This window comes from Orcinus orca, chromosome 17 (assembly GCF_937001465.1).
Source record: "Orcinus orca chromosome 17, mOrcOrc1.1, whole genome shotgun sequence".
NCBI classification, from domain to species: domain Eukaryota; kingdom Metazoa; phylum Chordata; class Mammalia; order Artiodactyla; family Delphinidae; genus Orcinus; species Orcinus orca.
Window position 1 is genome coordinate 84,785,146 of NC_064575.1, and position 19,233 is coordinate 84,804,378.

General features: G+C 42.9%; 1 protein-coding gene across 9 annotated transcripts in view; it reads right to left on the reverse strand.

Annotated features, from left to right (window-relative positions):
• The window catches only part of PTK2 (protein tyrosine kinase 2), a 253,025-nt gene that overhangs the window by 207,832 nt on the left and 25,960 nt on the right, over positions 1-19,233 (reverse strand). For 4 of the 9 annotated variants that reach the window (XM_049700341.1, XM_049700343.1, XM_049700342.1 and 1 more), the window contains exon 2: positions 14,462-14,556. The exons of the other annotated variants lie outside the window; for them this stretch is intronic. The gene's annotated coding sequence lies outside the window, so the exon portion shown is untranslated. The remainder of the gene's footprint in view (positions 1-14,461; positions 14,557-19,233) is intronic. 9 annotated transcript variants of the gene reach the window in all.

Genomic DNA, 19,233 nt, shown 5'->3' on the forward strand with positions numbered 1-19,233 from the left:
ACTCCCATTTACCATTCCAACAAAAAGAATAAGATACCTAGGAATAAAGCTACCTAGGGAGACAAAAGACCTGTATGCAGAAAACTATAAGACACTGATGAAATAAATTACAGATGATACAAACAGATGGAGAGATATACCATGTTCTTGGATTGGAAGAATCAGTATTGTGAAAATGTCTGTATTACCCAAAGCAATCTACAGATTCAATGCAATCCCTATCAAATTACCAATGGCATTTTTTACAGAACTAGAACAAAAAAATCTTAAAATCTGTATGGAGACACAAGAGACCCTGAATAGCCAAAGCAGTCTTGAGGGAAAAAAAACGGAGCTGGAGGAATCAGATTCCCTGACTTCAGACTATATTACAAAGCTACAGTAATCAAGACAATATGGTACTGGCACAAAAACAGAAATATAGATCAACGGAACAGGATAGAAAGCCCAGAGAAAAACCCACGCACCTATGGTCAACTAATCTATGACAAAGGAGGCAAGGATATACAATGGAGAAAAGACAGTCTCTTCAATAAGTGGTGCTGGGAAAACTGGACAGCTACATGTAAAAGAATGAAATTACAACGATCCCTAACACCATACACAAAAATAAGCTCAAAATGGCTTAGAGACCTAAATGTAAGACTGGACACTATAAAACTCTTAGAGGAAAACATAGGAAGAACATTCTTTGACATAAATCACAGCAAGATCTTTTTTGATCCATCTCCTAGAGTAATGGAAATAAAAACAAAAATAAACAAATGGGCTAATGAAACTTCAAAGCTTTTGAAAAGCAAAGGAAACTACAAAAAATACGAAAAGACAACCCTCAGAATGGGAGAAAGTATTTGCAAACGAATCAATGGACAGAGGATTAATCTCCAAAATATATAAACATCTCATACAGCTCAATAATAAAAAAAACAAACAACCCAATCAAAAAATGGGCAGAAGACCTAAATAGACATTTCTCTAAAGAAGACATACAGATGGCCAAGAAGCACATGAAAAGCTGCTCAACATCACTAATTATTAGAGAAATGCAAATCAAAACGACAATGAGGGGCTTCCCTGGTGGCACAGTGGTTAAGAATCTGCCTGCCAATGCAGGGGACACGGGTTCAAGCCCTGCTCTGGGAATATTCCACATGCCATGGAGCAACTAAGCCCATGTGCCACAACTACCAAGCCTGCATTCTAGAGCCCATGAGCCACAATTACTGAAGCCCACGCACTTAGAGCCCATGCTCCGCAACAAGAGAAGCCACTGTAATGAGAACCCCGCACACAGCAACCAAGAGTAGCTCCCACTCGCCGCAACTAGAGAAAGCCTATGCACAGCAATGAAGACCCAGTGCAGCCAGTGCAGGGAGGGTGGGAGGGAGGGAGACGCAAGAGGGAACAGATATGGGAACATATGTATATGTATAACTGACTCACTTTGTTATAAAGCAGAAACTAACACACCATTGTAAAGCAATTATACTCCAATAAAGATGTAAAAATAAATAAATACATAAATAAGTTCAAAAAATAAATATAAATAAATTTAAAAAAATAATAAAACGACAATGAGGTATCACCTCACACCACTCAGAACGGACATCATCAGAAAATCTACAAACAACAAATACTGGAGAGGGTGTGGAGAAACGGGAACCCTCTTGCACTGTTGGTGGGAATGTAAATTGATACAGCCACTATGGAGAACAGCATGGAGGTTCCTTAGAAAACCAAAAACAGAATTAACATATGACCCAGCAATCCCACTACTGGGCATATACCCAGAGGAAACCATAATTCAGAAAGACACATGCGGGCTTCCCTGGTGGCGCAGTGGTTGGGAGTCCGCCTGCTGATGCAGGGGGCGCGGGTTCGTGCCCCGGTCCGAGAGGATCCCATGTGCCACGGAGCAGCTGGGCCCGTGGGCCGTGGCCACTGGGCCTGCGCGTCCGGAGCCTGTGCTCCGCGACGGGAGAGGCCACAACAGTGAGAGGCCCGCGTATCAGAAAAAAAAAAAAAGACACATGCACCCCAATGTTCATTGCAGCACTATTTACAATAGCCAGGACATGGAAGCAACCTAAATGCCCGTTGACAGACGAATGGATACAGAAGATGTGGTACATATATACAGTGGAATATTACTCAGCCATAAAAAGGAACAAAATTGGGTCATTTCTACAGATGTGGATGGACCTAGAGACGGTCATACGGAGTGAAGTAAGTCAGAAAGAGAACAACAAATATCGTATATTAACGCATATATATGGAACCTAGAAAAATGGTACAGATGAACCGGTTTGCAGGGCAGAAATAGAGACACAGACATAGACAACAAACGTATGGACACCAACGGGGAAAAGCGGGGGGGAGGGGGGCAGGGGTGGTGGTGGGATGAACTGGGAGATTGGGATTGACATATATACACTAATATGTGTAAAATAGATAACTAATAAGAACCTGCTGTATAAAAAAATAAATAAAATTTAAAAATTAAAAAAAAAAAGGAAATACTCTGGCCATGGTGCCTTTAAGTCACATTCACCCCTCGTTCTAGGGTATGTCCTATGTCATATGTCATACAGAGGTTATGGGCATATGTCATAAATACACCCAAACACCATCATTCTACGAGGCTATTGTATTTCAAAGCAGCTGTCACTAGTAGAGAGAAACTATGTAGTATGTACACATTTCTTCATTTCATGATATGTCACTTCACAAAGGCTTACGTAAAGAAAAATTATTTTAATACTTACACTGGGGCTTCCCTGGTTGCTCAGTGGTTAGGAGTTCCACCTGCCAATGCAGGGGACATGGGTTCAAGTGCTAATCCGGGAAGATCCCACATGCTGCAGAGCATCTAAGCCCATGCACCACAACTACTGAGCCCATGTGCCACAACTACTGAAACCTGCAGGCCTAGGGCCCATGCTGCGCAACAAGAGAAGCCACCGCAATGAGAAGCCCACACACCGCAGCAAAGAGTAGCCCCCGCTCGCCGCAACTAGAGAAGGCCTGTGTGCAGCAACGAAGAACCGAAGCAGCCAAAAATAAATAAATACGATAAATTTATTTAAAAAAAAGAAATACACTGTACTATTAATCTCAGTTTCACAAATTAACAAAGATATTTTTTAAAGGGAGAGACTGAGTTACTAAAATGTACAACAAAAACTAGAAGAAGAGCCAAAAATGATTCCAAATCTCCAACCAATCATCTGCAACATCAGAGGGAAAAACTGACCTTCAGCAGTGCAGAGCAGAGCGCTGGGTCACAGCGGGCGCTCGGCAGTGTGCTGACCAACGAACAGCCCTCGAGCGTCTCCCTTCTCCTCCCGCTCACTCACCAGTCCCAGCTTCGCCCACTGCTCACTACACTACCCATCGCTGACAGTGGGCAAGTGACTGGAAGAAAATGACCTCTGCTTGAAGGAGTGGGGATTAACAGTTGTGTTTATGACAAACAACACAGCATTTGGTAAGACAGCCAAGAAATGCTACTTTGCATTAAACACAATGCAGAATAAACCAAATGTCTTATATTAGTATAGTAAAATAAAATGAAAGTTTTGACAAAAGAAAGAATAGGCTTCTCTCTGTCAAAATGGAAATTACTTGAGATTTTGTAGGTAGTAAAATCAGTAGCTAAGCTAATATTAAAACAAGTACAATTTTATCATATTATTTACCAGAAAATTTAGAAGTACAGCACATGAGCTGTGTGCCATTAAAAAGCACTGACCAGGCTTCCCTGGTGGCGCACTGGTTGAGAGTCTGCCTGCCGATGCAGGGGACACAGGTTCGTGCCCCGGTCCGGGAGGATCCCACATGCCACGGAGCGGCTGGGCCCGTGGGACATGGCCGCTGGGCCTGCGCGTCCAGAGCCTGTGCTCCGCAACGGGAGAGGCCACAACAGTGAGAGGCCTGCATACCGCAAAAAACCACTGACCTAGGGATGTCCACTTCAGCCAGGAAAGGGTAACTAGTATGGAAAATGCCCTCCAATGGTAAACAAATAGAAAAATAGACACAATCCAGGAAACTTTTCAGATCTTGAGACAACGGGCAAGGCAGGCCTGTGATCCCCACTGAACCCTCTGTCTGGCTGAAGGCAACCCTGGACAACAGTACAGGAAGGGGAATCGAAGCAGAGCACTGCAGCTTCAGTAAGTTGAGGAGAGAAAATTTCAAGTTCTGGGAAGCTGAGTCAAGCTGACAATTGCAAGGCAGAGTATCAGAGATGAAAAAGTTGTAGAAAATAAGTTTCAGAAATCTGCACAAAGAGCCAGAGGACGACAGGACAACAAGTTCATCAGCAAGCTAAAAGTAAACATCATCACCCAGCAAAAATTTCTTCAAAAATAAAGATGTCTACCGAGAAAGAATGGATAGACAAGATATGATAGACTCATACAAGGAAATACTACTCAGCAATAAAAAGGAACGAATTACACAACAACATAGATGAATCTCAACTACACTGTGCTAAAAAATGCCTTACACAGTCATTCATACTATACAATTCTGTTGACATGAAATCCTACGACAGGCACAGGCAAAACTGATCTCAGGTGGAAGAAAAACAGCAGTTGTCTTGGGCTGGGCGGGCGGGGGAGGGTGCTGGGGCAGGGACTGTGAGCATGGAGGGACTTTCTGTGCCCCCCATTTCTTGTTTGTAAGAAAGGTTTCAGCCTCCTAGACCTTCCCTGAGTTCCAAAGGGCAGATTCCAACAGTTACTAATTAGAGGAGTGAGGGAATGCAGAAACAAAGGAAGAGCAGTCAAGAAATAACAGTGCAGGGGTTTCCCTGGTGGCGCAGTGGTTAAGAATCCACCTGCCACTGCAGGAGACACGGGTTCGACACCTGGTCCAGGAAGATCCCACATTTCCACGGAGCAACTGAGCCCTTGCGCCACAACTACGGAGCCCGCATGCCACAACTACTGAAGCCCGCGTGCCTAGAGCCTGTGCTCGGCAACAAGAGAAGCCATCGTAATGAGAAGCCCGTGCACCACAATGAAGAGTAGCCCCTGCTCACCGCAACTAGAGAAAGCCCGCGCACAGAAATGAAGACCCAATGCAGTCAAAAATAAATAAATAAAATAAATAAGTTTATATATTAAAAAAAAGAAAGAAAGAATAATGCAGTGATAAACCAGGATCCTGGTTCCTCCTCAAGGGATATACCTAACAATCTGATACAGATCTCTGACTGCTTCTACACGAACTAAGGGCCCCACCCAGGTGGAAGATGTTAACTTCAGGCTGAGCAGAAGCACATAGACCCCAGACCGGTTGGAAGCAGAAGACTGATGACTGAAATTCCTTGAACACCACCCTTTTACCTCCCCACCAACCAATCAGAGGATGGTTACACACCTTGCAGCCCTCCTCCTGAGTTTTACCTATAAAAACTCTTCCAATTCCAATCTCTCTTCTGTCCCTCAATATGCTATCAAGAAGGCTACTAGCAGAACCACCGGAGAGTTCAGGTCTTTTAAGCACGAGCCGCCTGGTCTCCTTGCTTGGTCCTGCAATACACCATTCTGTTCTTCAAATTCCAACGTTCTGGTTTGTTTGGCCTCACAGTGAGTTGGGCACACGAACTTGGGTTCAACAACAAAACGACAATGGTCTACATTTTGATAAGTGTTTGGGTTGCAAAGGCAACGTTAAATTTTGTAAATTTGATAATTATATGAATTATATTACGGTCATATTGTTCTTAGCACATACTCACCGAAGTATTTAAGGGGATAAAGGGCGTGATGGCTGCAACCTACTCTCAAAGGCCTTGGTAAAAAGTAAATATATGGGGACTTTCCTCGTGGCGCAGTGGTTAAGAATCCGCCTGCTGATGCAGGGGACACAGGTTTGAGCCCTGGTCCGGGAAGATCCCACATGCCGCAGAGCAGCTAAGCCCGTGTGCCACAACTGCTGAGCCTGTGATCTAGAGCCCACGCGGCACAACTACTGAGCCAGAGTGCCACAATTACTGAAGCCCACACGCCTAGAGCCCGTGCTCGGCAATGGGAGAGACCACTGCAATGAGAAGCCTGCGCACTGCAATGAAGAGTAGCCCCCGCTCGCCACAACGAGAGGAAGCCCGTGCGCAGCAATGAAGCCCCAATGCAGCCAAAAATAAAATTAATTAATTTTTTAAAAAAGGATAGCATTGTGGAGAAACCTCTTTAAAAAAAAAGTAAAAAAAAAAAAGTAAATATATGTGTGTGTATGTGCACATATATATATGGAGGGACAGAGAGAGAGGGCAGGGAGGGATGGGGAGGGAGAGAAGAGGAAAATGGGGATGGGGTAGGGAAGGCACGCAGGCAAATGTAACAAAATGTTAATTTAATATTTGGTGAATCTAGGTGAAGTACAGTATTTGGGAGTTCCCTATACTGCATCTTACAACTTTTCCATGAAAGAAAAAAATTTTTTCATTTAAAAAAACAAAACATGCTAGACACCTGAAACATTGTAACCCAACTATACTTCAATTTTTAAAAATTTAAAAAACAAAACAAGGAGCAGCAAACTAGAAAGGATGCTGGAAGGGCTTTCAGAGGCTCCAACCTAGTGGTATGATATTGACGAAAAAGGCAAAAGTTGTGTCATTGCGTACTGAAATCGACAAGTGTTCATACCGCAGATCCCGTCACCCAGAAAAGATAAAACTGAGTTTAATATCTTTTAGTACATTTTGTTTAAGAAGACCTGTTAAGTATCCTTTTGAAAAATATAATAAATATGGTTACATATTTTTTAAGTGTACGCTCTACTATTTTTTTTCTATTCTGCATATACAATAACCTTTCAATTGAACAGTGAGTCACACTGAAACCTCTTAGAAGACACTGTACATGGCAGTTACACTCCACACGTGTGGTGCAGCAACGACACCTGATCCCAACCAGAGGGAGCACCCGGCAAACTGCCCGCCCGCATCCACACAAATGGACCACTGACAGCACCCAGAAACACCGTTAACTGTAAGAAGCATCCCAGCCCTCTTCTCAGACTGCAGAACCAGGGTTAAGTTAGTGCAGGTTCCAGAGAAAAACACAGGGGTGGAGCCAGACAACAAAATGTAAGCAGAACAATTCCAATCTCTCTTCTGTCCCTCAATATGCTATCAAGAAGGCTACTAGCAGATCTCTGGAGTATGCTCACCATACAAAGGGCGGCAGGCAGGGGCTGCGGTGAGCAGGTCTGGGCACCCAGTGGTTTACATCTCTAAGGAACAGTAAGGTGGGTCTCAAACACAGAGGGGCACGTGCAATAAAGGAACAAAAACCAGCCTCATTTTATCACTGATTCTATTATAACCACACAGTGGAGTATCCTCCCATCCTAAAATCATGAAGAGCTCATCATTTAAAATAGCGGCCTTCTTATTTTCTAAAGTCAAACAAACTTTTATTTTTAAATAAAAATTAAAACACACATATACACACACAACTTTCCACTTTAATTTCCCTCCCTGCCCTATACAAGCCTTTCTTAAGCAAGGGCCTATTGGGGAAAAGTGCTAAATAACAGCTCTGGAGGACATCAAAAGGCACCACAAAGTAATAACAAGTAACTCTCTTACATACTTTTAAGAAAGTGTATTTACAGTCACAATTAAGTCTTAAGTTCAGTAAAGCTAATGTGTATTATTTTCTGTGTACGTTCTTATTATTTCTAGCAGTGTAAAATATAACTAACTGTACCCTACAATTATAGCTGACTAAACAAAAGAGATGAAGACTGCATAATTAACTCTGTCTCGGGACTTCCCTGGTGGGCAGTGGTTAAGACTCTGCGCTCCCAATGCAGGGGGCCCGGGTTCGATCCCTGGTCAGGGAGCTGTATCTCACATGCATGCCACAACTAAGAGTTCGCATGCCACAACTAAGGAGCCAGCAAGACGCAACTAAGGAGAAAGCCCTTGAGCCGCAACTAAGGAGCCCGCCTGCTGCAACTAAGGAGCCCACCTGCTGCAACTAAGACCCAGTGCAACCAAATAGATAAATATTTTAAAAATAAAATAAATTTGTCCCATCAATCTGAGGAAACAGTTCATATTAATTTTTAAAGCTGGTAAAACTATTTTCTCCAGAGCTACAAGAGCTTGAACAACATGGAAGGAATCCTAAAATAATTTAACTTTTAAAACAACTTTTACTTATGCTAATTACATGACATCTGTAATATACAATTGTATTATACGAAGACAAGCCACGTTATAAAGCCTTTAGAGGTCATGAATAAATAAGCATACAAAAATCAGCCAAGGACTTCAAGGTAGTGTCTATGCTAAAATCTATTTCACTTAAACGTCCAGGATACCTCATCCAGAAAAGTAAAATTAAATCCAGCTTGAAAGAAAAGTTGAGCTGAAGTGTGTGCAATATCTATCTGTATGTATATACACAGAAGTCAACTATCTTTTTTTTTTTTAAAGTTTGGTGTATGATTTCCATACAGAAAAACCTCCAGTTCAGTGAGTTCTGACAAACATACTCAGTTGTATGGCCATGGAAGATACGGTCTCTTTCCATCACCCCAAGAAGTGCTCTCATGCCCTTCTGTACACAGGTCTCTCCCACCCTCAGCCCTAGGCAACCACTCACCTCATTTTTATTCTCAGAGCTTTGCCTTTACCAAAATGTTGTATAAATGGAATCAAAGTTATATTCGCGCTTTGTGTTTTCACTTGGTACAATGCTTTGGCGATTCACCCATTTTGCCGCCTATGTCAGTAGCTAATTCCTTCCTATTGCTGAATAGGATTCCACCGTAAGGGCGGACCACAACCTGCTCATCCATTGACCAGCTGTTGGGCATCCGAGTTGTTTGCCATTTTAAGTGATTATGAATAGAGCTGCTATAAACATTCATACACACGGACATAAATTTTCATCTCCCCTGGGTAAATACCTCCAAGTAGGATTACTGGACTGTATGATAAGTATATGCTCAACTTTATAAGAAACTGCCAAATCGCTTTCCAAAGTGGTTATAACACTTTGCGTTCCCACCAGCGAAGCAAGAGAGTTCTAACTGCTTCACAGCTTTGTCTCTGGGCACTGTCACCCTGTGTTGTCTTGTTCTGTTTTAATGCTATAGCCATTCTAATAGGATTGCAATGGTATCTCAATGTGGTTGTCATCTGCATTTCCCCAACGATTAATGATGCTGAGCATCTTTCTGTGTGCTTATTCTTATCCATATGAAGGGGATGAAAGGCCTAATCAAACCTTTTGGCCATTTTTTCAATTGAAGTTTTTATTGAGACATCTTTTTTTTTTTAACTGAAGTATAGTTGCTGTACAATATTACATAAGTTACAGGTTACAATATAGTGATTCACAATTTTTTCTTAATTAATTAATTTATTTTATTTTTGGCTGTGTTGGGTCTTCATTGCTGCGCGCAGGCTTTCTCTAGTTACGGCGAGCAGGGGCTACTCTTCATTGCAGTGCGTGGACTTCTCTTGTTGCGGAGCATGGGCTCTAGGTGCGCGGGCTTCAGCAGTTGTGGCTCGCAGGCTCTAGAGCCCTAGACTCAGTAGTTGTGGCGCACGGGTTTAGCTGCTCTGTCGCATGTGGGATCTTCCCGGACCAGGGCTCAAACCCGTGTCCCCTGCATTCACAGGCAGATTCTTAACCACTGGAGCATTGGCTATATTCCCCATGTTGTACAATATATCCTTGTAGTTTATTTTATTAATAGTTTGTACGTCTTACTCCCCTACCCCTATACTGCCCCTCCCCAATCCCTCTCCCCAGTGGTAATCACTACTTTGTTCTCTGTATCAGTGAGGCTTTTTTGTTTTGTTATATTCACTAGTTTGTTGTGTTTTTCAGGCTCCACATATAGTGATAACATACAGTATGTCTTCCTCTGTCTGACTTATTTCACTTAGCATAATGCCCTCCAAGTCCATCCATGTCGCTGCAAGTGGCAAATTTTTGTTCTTTTTAGTGAGACATCTATCCTTTTTAATATACAGTTAATCAAAGAAGAAATGCTGAAAAGTTTGCATATTTTGATAAGCCACTTAGAATTCATGAGTAGACAAAAATCTAAAATGCTTCCTTACCATCCCAATTCCCAACACCCTACTTGCCCCCCGCTAAAAAAAATATCTATGATATGCCAAAACAGGTAGAAAGAAAAAAAAAACCCTCCTCTCCTTACTCTGAATGTAAAAACCACAGGAAAAGTCGTCTCCCTACTTTTAGGGACAGGAATGGACCAATTTCCCTATTTTTACAAGTATTTGCTGAAACCACACTCTTTCCGTAGTATGAGCCAGGAACACATGATTGGCAACTACCTGCAGAGCTCTGCAGATACAGTGGTAACGCAAGTCAGCATGGGCGATACATACACGCTGAATACACGCATCGTGGTCGACACGTGGCTGACAGCACAGAAAGGAAGCACAGTGCTGCGGGCAGGTCCGCGGGCAGGTCCGCGGGCAGTTGAGCAGGCAGCACGACGCTCCTCGCTATGAAAGCACGACCCACATGCAGGAGCGCAAGGGCTGAGACTTACTGCAAAGGAACCTGAAAACTCGATAACCACCGTATGAAACCTTGGGCAAGTTTCTTAACATCTCTAAGACCCGTTTCTCATCTACAAAACGTGAATAGTAATTGCTACCTTCCTGAATTACTATAAAAAATTAAATAATATTCTAACTCACACAACAACTGACACATAAACGGCAGCTATTATGATTATTACATTCACCCGAAGTTCCTGAATCACAATGTGAGACTGGAAAGATAAAGATGCACTCTTCAGAGAGCTGTGCGTATGAAACTGGAGGCTCACACAGCAGGTAATGTGCACACACTGGACGCACTGAACTAAATGCAGGTGCAGGGTCCCGACCACGCATGAAAACTACCAGGTGTTTACATAAGAGGTGCCCTGGAGTTGGCAATCATGAAAGCCTCTGTGGACCTTATTTCTTACGATTTTGCCTCAGCGTTTCAAATGCACTGACACTTCTTTGCAAAAGGATCTAATCTAATCACCCTTGGTCTCGCATGACCTCATCACGGACGGCTTATTTTCCTCCAGGATGCTACAGCTATGCCATACAAATTAGACTGGTGCATACACACCTCAGTGACATTTTCCACCCACTCTGCTTGCCACATTCCCAGTGCAGCCAAATGTGGAACAGCTTCTGGACAGCTTCTTAAATGCCCTGTTCTTGCCTGACAAACGGAGCGTAGCTTCAGCACAGTCCGGCGCCAATGACTGGTTTGGACAGCCAGAGGCCAATTTTATTTTTTGTGACAGGTGCTCTATAAGGATTTTTTTCCATGAATCAATACATGAAATCAACAGTTTAAGATTATCACTTGGATTCAAGTGTCCTGATATCTCCTATGCTCAGGTTTTAGGACAACATTAAAAATTTACATCAGACGTTTAACAATCTGAATCACATTTCCCATGTAAACCTGTTTAAATCTCTTAAGGGTAGAGTCTGTAACTCAGTTAATATGTACAGTCTCTGTACAATCTAGGTCCATCTCTGTGCTTATTCTTGCACTTTCTCTACCTGGATTGCCCTTCCACAGCTACAGCCAGCCCTTCTTCTCTTCCCCTGCAGGCTCCCCCAGGAAGACAGTCGTCCCCTCCCTCTGCACTTCCCACCATACTTTTCTCCATCAACGTTTCTACCTTGTTTCCCTGCTCCTGCCCCATCTGCCCTATGTTCTTCAAGCCAGGCACCGTTCCCAGCAGGCAGGAGGAACATCTGTCCAGAGGAGGCAGGGAAAGGGCAGGTGTGCCCGGGGGTGAGACAGAATTAAAATACTTGATCAGCCTTACTTACAGAGCTAGTAGAGGAGGTGAGAACTCTTAGCCAGACTTAAGAATATTAAGCAAACAGGAAAAAAATGTGGCCATTAGAGGTCCAAGAAAGCAGGAAAACAAAAAGTTGAACAAAAAAGGAAACGTAATCACACTGAATTAACTGGCTCAACAGTGAGCAATGTTTACAAAGTGAAGAAAAATTAAAAACTAAATTATGGGTCTAAACAAAAATTGTGATTTAACTATACAGCAAAGTTTGAAAATGTAACTTTTTCTAAAATTGATGCATCAGTGACCCCTGACTAGTACAGAAATATAGTTAGGAAACATGGATGCAAACGCTAAAAGAAACGTCTAAAGCAGAGGATTCCAGGGGCCTCCAGGAGGGGGGCACGAGATGCTTAAAAGATGTCTTTATTCCAAAATGGGGGTCTTCAGAGGGTCTCAAAGCAGCCTTCCTTCTGTCTACCACCTTCCCACAAACCATTAACCCTGAAAATGGTCTCCATACATATTTCAGCAACTCCGCTCCTCCAAAACTTTGCTTTGCTTTCTTAGGGTTGCGGTTGTAAACTCCTCCATCCCAAGTCCCTGCCTTCTAGCCCAACACCCCAAAACACAGCAAGAACCAAGAGCCAGCTCTGGCAAAGCAGCTTCTGGAGCAGAGCCATTCTGCAGGGGCTCAGGTGGGCCAGGGGCTTATGATGGGGCACTCAGGTAGATCCAGGGGCCTGGACCTCAGCATCACAGCTCTGGACTCACTCTGGGGGAGGCCAGAATTACTCATGTGGTCTGACTGTTTGTCTGGAGCTGGGGGAAACAATTACAGGAACACTGGTTAGAAGGTTATTTTCCTAGGCTTATATATTTTCAAACACTGGGGGAGAAAAAAAAAAAAGAGCCAACGCAGAATCAGTAGATTATGTCTTGGTGCTAAAAGCTCCACGGAGCTGGGGCAGAGGCTCTTGGTCCATCAGGAGCTGGCCTGGCATCTCACCACCCTCCCGTCAGGCTTTTCTTCCACTGTGTATTATATCAAGAAGAAGATTTTTGAGTAACTTCTACTAAATACTGCCCCCTCATGTAACCGTCTTGTGCTGTACCAAGATGAGATATTTTTAAGCGCTAATGCTGCTGAAAAGCTACACTTGATATTCTGCCTCTTGTTTGGATCTACTAAGAGAACTTATTTTGTGCCAAGCATTAAATATTCCTTCATTCAGCATTTAGCAAAAACCACCTACAGGTCAAGCAGAAAAGATGCAGAGGTGAAATAAAATCTTTTTCATTTCGAAGACTCTAGGAAACAGACTTTCACCCAAATAAATGTTACAGTTACAGGAAGAAACATATAATCTGGACTGGGAGGAGGGAATGAAACAAGGCTGTCACCTCACGACCTGCGACACAATCACACCTGGCACAGCCATGCAGAAGAGGCTCCTCTGACAGCCAATAAAGAGCAGCAGGAATTGGAAAAACAGGAGTAAGACTTACGGGCCTTGCTAGGAAATTGAAACTGCATGACATAATTTCCCTTCCCTAATACCTAGCCTCCGTAGAAACAGAAGTGGCTTGGGAAGAAAGAGAACAAAGGAGGAAAGTGAGCTGACCTTCAGAAGGAAATGGAAAAACCACCAGGGCCCTGCCACTTGGACATCCAAGACAAGGACACTGGCCAAAGTGAAATTCAACACAGTTATAAACTGTCATGAATACTGAATCCATGAAGTCCAAGTTCATGAGGCTTTTACCGACACAACATATTGGTACAACAAAGTGCTTACCAATGCCAATACCCCAGGAGAGATGTATGAATCGTCTACCAACTGTCTGTCCTTGATTTACCACTAAACTAACCAGAAAGAGCAGTCTTTGGAAATGACAAACTGGGATAGAATCTCAAGTTTACAACTTCCCAGCGGTGGAGCATGAAACAAATTCCGAAGTTACAAATTACAAAGAGCCCAGTCTTCCTCTCATTAAAACGGGAAAACTCCCACGGAGTAACTGCTAACATTTCTGAGTGCTGAGCACCTTACACACCTCTCACCACCCTGGGAGGTGCTATCAAAACACCGTTTGTTGGATGGGAAAGCTAGGTTTAGGTAGCTAGTCAAGAGTTAGTAAGTAGCTAAGTTGCCATCTGAATCCAGAGCCCACGACAATCAGGTACCAGAGTAAAGGGCACAAGCTCTGAACCAGACTGAGTCTGAATCCCAGCTTTGCATTTACTAGCTTAGTAACTTTTAACCTCTCTGTACTTAAGTTATGCAAACGTGAAAGAGGGGAGAGGAGCAACCTCACTCACGGGGTTATTGTGAGGACCCATCAGCAGCTATAACTTGGTGTTTATAAGGCACCAGGCACTATTCTAAAGCATGCGATGTTACTGTTGTTGTTAATCATTATTATTACACTATCTCAGCAAAAATATATACATAGTATCTACACAGAGAAGGTACTACATAACTTCTGTTCTTTCTCTCACTTACTCTGCAAAATTCACTACCTTTTGTTAGTTTCTACTGTGTGTCAAAGAAACCCTAAGACAGGGGGAAGAAAAATCAAAGCAAAACAAAAAACCAAGACACAAGTGTGGCAAGAGAATCAGACTCACAGTTCAGAAGGCCACCATATCTGTGACGAAGTCAAACGATGATTTACAAACACTCCTAGTTTCTCTTTCCTCTTTCCATAGCGGTCAGAAAGAACCTGACAAGAAAAGACAACGTGCGTTTATAAAATCGTCTTCACTACCACTTCTTCAAAGCTCTATTGTGTTCATCCCCTCACAGTCAGCTTCAATACCTACCACGCATACCGTGCTAGACCTGGAATGAGGGATAAAAACATGTTATCAAGTCCCTGTCTTCAAACCTACATTCCAGTTAAGAAAATAATGTGGAAAACTAAAAACTATTAAACCATACCAAGAAGCATATATTAATGAGTCACAAAGTTAGCGAATAAGTTCAGGGTAAGATCACCAACAATATATACATCTATTTCATCCTCTCCCACCAAAATCACACTAAAGAGATATAAAAAAATTTTAAAAACAAAACATAGCTCAGGCAGAACTGAAAGGAGAAAAAGAAAGGGAATTCTGGAAGCTGTGAGAAAAGTTTCTCACATGGAAGATAAAAACCAAAACAAAATAAGAAAAAAAACTTGGAGGAAACGGAAACTATGAAAGATTGTAAGCATAGTAAATGACTCAGCAGGCCAAGAAAGCCAGATGCTAAGCCAGCAGTGGAAAAAACTAAGACCCAATTCCATTTACACATCGGTATCCCAGAAGACTCAGAACTGCAGCACCCGTGCAGCCAACTGAGGGTGAGGAAGGTGGAGGCCTAAACACAGAGGAGCAGGTGAAGCTGCTTAAGCCACAGCCAGAACCTCAACACCATCTCTGACACAGACTGGACGGTCACTCCGTGGTCTCTGGACTGAAGTCCCCCTGTCCAGCTGCACTAACACAGGCGGACTTCATCAGCGTACATAACTCAACGGTGGATGCTTCAGCTTCCCACCACCCACCCACTCAGCCCCCAGAATTCTACAGATAAGAGTCTGGGGAATCTGTTCAGGCCAAGGAGAAAGACCTAAAGATACACTGGGGATTCCCCAACAAATGGTCCACCCAGAATATCCTGATGTAAAAGTCAAAAGGCCCAGTCCATGGCAGACGGAAGGACGGGGGTGGGAGGGTGGGAGGGAAGGAAGCAAGGAGGGAAATAACTTGAAAGAAACAGAAACTATACAATCAATAACCTAGAGATAAGAAGACACTGCAATCAATAAACAAAAACAGGATGTTCTATGAAATATTACTCAGCCATAAAAAGAAACGAAATTGAGCTATTTGTAATGAGGTGGATAGACCTAGAGTCTGTCATACAGAGTGAAGTAAGTCAGAAAGAGAAAGACAAATACCGTATGCTAACACATATATATGGAATTTAAGAAAAAAAAATGTCTTGAAGAACCTAGGGGTAAGACAGGAATAAAGACACAGACCTACTAGAGAACGGACTTGAGGATATGGGGAGGGGGAAGGGTGAGCTGTGACAAAGAAAGAGAGAGGCATGGACATATATACACTACCAAACGTAAGGTAGATAGCTAGTAGGAAGCAGCCGCATAGCACAGGGAGATCAGCTCGTGCTTTGTGATAAGAGAGAAGAGATATGGGAACATATGTATATGTATAACTGATTCACTTTGTTATAAAGCAGAAACTAACACACCATTGTAAAGTAATTATACCCCAATAAAGATGTGTAAAAAAAAAAAAAACAGGATGCTCTTTTAAAAGAACAAAAGAAGTACTCTTGGATATTAAAGAAGCTTAGCACAGAAATAAAAAACTAAAGAAGAAGGTTAAGTCAAATTGAAGACATTTCCCTGAAAGCAAAATAAAAAGGAAGGAAGAAAGGAAGGGAGGGAGGGAGGGAGGGAGGGAGGGAGGGAAGGTGGGAAGAAAAGTATACTGGAGTGAAAGTATAAGAAAATTACAGAACTTGTCTATAACACCCAAGTTGTGGATAACAAGACTTCCAGAAAGACAGAACAAGGAAACAGAAGGGAGAAAATCTTCAGCACAATAACTTGAAAACATTTTCCCATAGCTGAGGTGATAAAAGTTACCAGAATGAAGGTCCCCACTAGACAAGCAGAACAGTAGATGAAAAGAGATCCACACTTCATGCCATTTAAAAAGACTTGGACAATTTTTTTAATTCCTACAAGCTTCTAAAGGTGGAAAGAAAAAAGTTACATACAAAGAATAAAAAATTAGAATAAGCTTCTGAACTGAAAACCAGTAACATGGCGCACAGGAGGCAACGGAGCAGAGCGATGCCAACACAGAACTCCACACTGGCCACACCACCAATCACCTTCTCCATCACGCTCACTCTCCAACTTTCTGCCTCTTAAGCGTCCTACCTCAGGAAGCCACTGGAGCAAGTCCTCCACCAAAATGTGAGCATAACAAAGTAGGAGGAAGCCATGGACAAACACGAACGTCGATGCAGAGATGAGGGCATCTCCAGGGCGACAGTGAAAGGAGATTCCAAAACGGGAGCTGCGCGGCAGGACAGGACAGTCGGAGCAACGTGGCTCGTGAGAAAGGAATGTGGAAGGCTGCCGCACCTGCCCAAAGACACTGGACCACCTTTCTAAAGTGATTCACCTCTGTATGGTGTGCGCCACCCAAACGAAGAAGTCAGTCAAGAAACACACACACAAGCGATACCACAAACATGAAACTCAACTCTGAAGAAAAGCCAAAGGATGAGAGCAAAGGAACGTCCAGGGGCAACACCACAGGAAAAGGCGTAAGGAGCAACCAGCTCAGAAAAGAAGAAAACAGAGATCTCCAGGAAATCGTATCCCAGAAAGAGAATGTGAAGTCTATGTGACTGACCTTGTGGAAGATTTACTAAAAGGCTATCGGAAAGTATGGGGAAAATAAGCAGCAGGCATAAAAAGAACTAAGAACACGGGATTCAGTGGTCAGAGGAAGGTGACTATCCATCACACTTACCCTGTGCGTCTCTCTACAACGTACTCACCTACTGTCCCATCACCAATGACTTGCTTCTCTCTGCCCCTCACTGGCCTGGAGACCTTGTAGAGGGCCATTTCTCAGCGATCACGTTCCCAAACCCAGTGTAATGCTTGCTACAGCAGTGCACATGAGAGCAAGGATCTTTCTGCGTTTATTCACGTACTGAGTACCTACTCTACATACCTGGCATGCTTCTAGCGAACTAGAAGTCAAAGACATACAGACTTTCCTTGGCCTTCAAGAGTCTAAACTATTTTTATTCCTGAGAAAACAAATATTTATTCTATATCCTCATCCTCCCCAAAAGATGAAAAGTTCACCAACGGCTTACAGAATTTCAACAGGCAAGTTATCACTAATGGATTGGTACCCCGAGACATGATGATGCTTTTTGACACGGCATGCATTATGTAATATGAAAAGTGTCAGCCTGGGCGTTAGGGAATCTGGCTTCTGCACGTTATGACATGAGGCCCTTATTGATCAAGCCCAATCTAACTCTCCAGAGTCCTAACATCTCTCAACATCGGTCTCCTAGGAATCCTACACTCCAGCAAAGGTAAGCTACTTCCAGTTTACAGAACACATGTGCCCTCCCTCACACCTCTATGCCATTTGCAGGTCCCTCCACCTGGATATTCCTGCCCTGGCTGAACCAGGATGCACACCTGGAGGGAGCCACGTCCCTCTCTCCTGCACTCCCCCAGCATCCCATCACTGACAGAGGGATCTCTGGAGTGACTGACACATGCCATGCATGGTACCGGGCACTGGAATACACATCAGTCAACAGGGGAGACATGGCCCTGTCCCCAAGGACCCTTGGGGTGTAGCTTCTGGTTTAACATGCTTACTAGAGTGAATGTTAAATCCTACCCGATCTGTCAGCCTCTCCCTCCACCCAAACAGCAAGATTCTAGGGACAATGGCAGCCTCTTTCAGCTCTGCAGCCTCAGGACCGACACACTATTAAATAAAACCAAAGCTAAGGTCAAAAAAACTCCAGTTAGTGGCAGGAGGTAAGTAACACGTGCTCTTTAGAGGCCCTCTGCCTTTTCTTTTCTTTTCTTTTCTTGTTTGTTTTTGACCTCTTTTCTATTAGAGGAGTACAAACCTGAAAACTCCATTCATTGAAATGCAAGTCTCCTACAACTGGCTTTCTTCTTGCTGTGAAAGGCAAAACACTCCCCAGGTCTGGTTTTTGTTCACCACTATATACCCAATAGTATACACTGTATCAAACACGTAGAGTACTTAATCAATAAACATGTACTCGATGCATGAGTGATAATGCCTGAATAAATGAATGGATACACTAGATTTTGAGTGCCTTATAACTGCTCTTTGCTTCATACTGTATTTTAAGGAGAATTCAAGTAAGTAACAACATTTCATTTTAAGCAACAGGAGGCCTGTTCACTTGTCATGTTAGCAGTGGGAGACTCAGTGCATGCTGAGTTCCAGCACTCCTGTCTATCACATGAGCCAATCTATCTTTATTAAGAACATGAAGCTATGCATTTTAACTATAAAACTGATAAAATATAAGCATAAAAATTTGAACTAGTTCAAATAGAGCAGAAAACTAGATATTTCCCAAACTGTATAATTAAAATACATAAATAAAATCTTTTACTCCAGATAGATAAACAGAAACTAAGCCTGTCTCACTATACAATAAAATACACTGCCAGGTCCCTGAAGATATTTGTAAGATGGATACTCTCTACATTTTGGGCATGAATGGTGTGTTTTATGATGGGTATAAATAGACACCTGGGCTGCTCTGAACCCCTTTCCCTTTCTAACATGCA